Source organism: Lactuca saligna, chromosome 5 (assembly GCF_052625555.1).
Source record: "Lactuca saligna cultivar CGN05327 chromosome 5, ASM5262555v1, whole genome shotgun sequence".
In the NCBI taxonomy this organism is placed as follows: domain Eukaryota; kingdom Viridiplantae; phylum Streptophyta; class Magnoliopsida; order Asterales; family Asteraceae; genus Lactuca; species Lactuca saligna.
Genome location: NC_136421.1, coordinates 22,054,332 through 22,057,737, shown reverse-complemented (window position 1 = coordinate 22,057,737; position 3,406 = coordinate 22,054,332). Strand labels below are relative to the sequence as shown.

The window sequence follows — 3,406 nt, the reverse complement described above, 5'->3', positions numbered from 1 at the left end:
GTGGACCTTGGCAGTGGTGGACATTGTGTCAATTCCTTAGGTCAATTCTTAGGAATAAATGGATAAATGATAGTTGATTCTTAGGGTAAATCCTTAAGAAATAAAGGAGATAATGGGAATAAGTATTTGGTTTGATTGTTTGATAATTGAATATAATAAATGTATTATTGTGGGTTGAAAACCCTATATGCTCACCAGGCTTCGAAGCCTGACCCACTCAGTTTACTTGTATCACAGCTATCGATACGAAGCTGTTTTGCATTGAGAGATTAAAGGAGATGTAAATCACTAGAGTTAATGAATGTATGCTCTGTTTATGCTTATGTGTCTGTATCGGAACATGAAATCCCGAAGTTTTATTATTTAATGAAAATACATCCTCTTTGAGAAATCTTTTGATAAGTTTTTATTATATCTTGTTTTGGGAACAAATTCCGCAACCGTTTTCTTTAAACGAATACTCTGATTTATAAAACAAAACATAAACAAATCGATCTTTTCTGGCCGTGAAATCGGAGATGTCATATATATATATATATATATATATATATATATATATATATATATATATAGATGGTTGACTTGAGATTAAACAAAAAATATAGATCTAGGGATTCAACCTCAGTCACATATTTCTCAATTGTCGCTTTAACATTCTAGCGTACCGACAGCAGCAGGGTATGCATATTCATAAATGATTATACATATATGTATGTTCATAGACCGAGTAATTATAAATGATTATAACAGTTACTCTAGAGCAGAATTTGCATTCTTTGTAGCAACCTTAAACACTCTAAAGCAGAATTTGCATGGGGCTTTTACAATTTTGTTAGTCTTTGGATCTCGAATTTCAACGTATTTATGCCAAACATTTGCTGTTCTTTTGTCCCCAACTGATTGAGTGTTCTGTTGCTCAACATCACTTTCACGATCCAAATCTATGGGCTACTGTTGTTCCATTATTGGCTAGCCTAAAATTTCAAAATAAATAGTAAGTAATCGTGTTCATAATAACCAAAAAATTATGAACATGTACTACAAATCACAAAACATAAGTAATCCCTTATTTTTTTTTTTTTTCATATCAATAAATACTAAATAAATAACAAATCATGAAGCATAAAGGATCATTAATCAATAAAAGAGACAAGTGTACGATTGAAGAATCATTAATCAGCATAGGGAATCATTAATTAGTAAAGGAATCATTAAGCTAACCTTGGAGTCGGGGAAGTCGTCGCTGTAGAGCTGGAGAAGTCGTCACTGGCCAATGGTATGTCGGATTCAAAGAAACGAGTGTGCGATTGAAGTCATCGCTGGTCTTCGGCTTGCACTATGGTCTATGGACACTGAATTGAACACCGAATTGAACACGTCGTCAGTATCGATCAGTTTCTGACTTGGGAGAGCGATTGAATGGTAAAAATGTGCGATTGATGTAAGAACGAGTTACGCTGGAGTGAGAATGAGATGCGATTGAAGTCTGAACTAGTTAGGTTGGAGTGAGAATGCGAGAATGAGACACCACTTCAAATCTTGTGTGTGTTTGTGAATTATGAATGTAGTGGCGGCCAAGAACCACAGAGACAACTAAAGACTACACTCATAAAAGTAAAACCCTAGCCGAATGTATTTTTGTTTTGTATATAATTTTTAAGTTTGGAACAAATATATATATATATATATATATATATATATATATATATATATATATATATATATATATATATATAAAGTAATATTATTAAAAAACTATTAAAAGACCGAGTATCCGCCGGCTCCGGTTCCGGGTACCCTATACAAAAAACAAAACCGCCGGTTACCCAGTGGATACCGGTTCCAAGATAATGAGAACTGGAACCGGAACCGTTTAAGACGGTTCTTACATTTCAAGAACCGGAACCGGTAGTTCCGTGACAGTTTCGGTTCCGAAAACGGGTACCATGTTCTGCTGCTCACCCCTAACAATTAGTGGTAGAAGAGATGATGGCATCAGAGGTGTTGGTGATATAAATGATGGGGATGACTGAGGTTACCTCGTGTAAAATAATTTGATACTTTCATCGTTATGTCAAGATTTGCACAAGCTAAACTGCCACGTTTATAATTTGTTAATTGCCTTAAATACATTTTTTATTTTAAATTAAAGCTATTATAGCCGCCACATTGCCATATTGTAAAATAATGTTGCTCTGATCAGAATGATGATGCACTGATTCAGCTCACGAATTATTTTATTTTTCTTTATAAAACATACATTTCTTTGAAATTAAATACATATAAATATCATTTTAATGGTGATATTCTTTTTGGAGCATTATTTCTATATTGATTCAACAACATATAGTCTTAATTTGTAAACTAACTCAACACCGTTAATAAATTGACAATATAATATTTTAGTTAAAATAGCAAATACAAAGGTAAAACACAAATTCAAGTAACATTAAAGGAATGATTAGCATATAAAACATAACAATATATGAAATTGTTCGAAATCAAGGTATATATTTACCTAATGTTCTAAATAACGTAATGCATGACTTGGCGGCAATGTCAAGCCTCAAACTTTTCCGAGCCTTAACGAACCATAACATTTGTAAGGCGTGACTTAAAACAATAATTTTCTATATAATTAATATTTTTATATGTATTTTCAACTATTATTCATTTTTAAACACAATATGAGTTAAGACAACGTTTTGGTAAAGCTTGGCGGTATGTACATGCCTTGGGATCATGACGAGTTTTTTAAAACCTTGCATTTATCTATCACACACACAAAAACTTATATATATATATATATATATATATATATATATATATATATATATATATATATATATATATATATATTCAATTTCGTTTGTTTTATTTCAATTAGTTTGTTGATTGTATACTTCTGTTATAACATATATATATATATATATATATATATATATATATATATAATAACAGAAGTATACAATCAACAAACTAATTGAAATAAAACAAACGAACTTGAAAAATATATATATATATATATATATATATATATATATATATATATATATATATATATATATATATATATATATATATATAAGAATCAATTTACAGAAAACATACTTGTATGATGATTACACAGAAAATTTAATCATGAAATTGTACAGATTGATGTCTGTTTTGCAGTGTCCTAAAACAGAAATTTCTCTGGTAGGGATCTGTCAAGAGGATACAACAATCAACCAAGAACTTCTCTTGATTCTGACGAAATTTTCTATGTTCCCTTCATTGTATTTGGAGTACGAAATTATATGAGGAATTTGTATGTATTTTTTCTGAACCCAAAATCTGGTCTTTGGTGATCTATCTATACATATAGATTGACTGGTTTTTCCCTTAAAAACTACTAACCGAAAAT

General features: G+C 30.4%; 1 long non-coding RNA gene across 1 annotated transcript; it reads right to left on the bottom strand.

The window, feature by feature from the left end:
* Window positions 1-640: 640 nt before the first annotated feature.
* Window positions 641-1,641, bottom strand: LOC144998324 (uncharacterized). The gene is made up of 2 exons (XR_013660254.1): window positions 1,222-1,641; window positions 641-974 (listed from the first exon to the last, which is right to left on the bottom strand). It is a non-coding gene; the product is annotated as an uncharacterized LOC144998324 (long non-coding RNA).
* Between the last annotated feature and the right edge of the window lie 1,765 nt (window positions 1,642-3,406).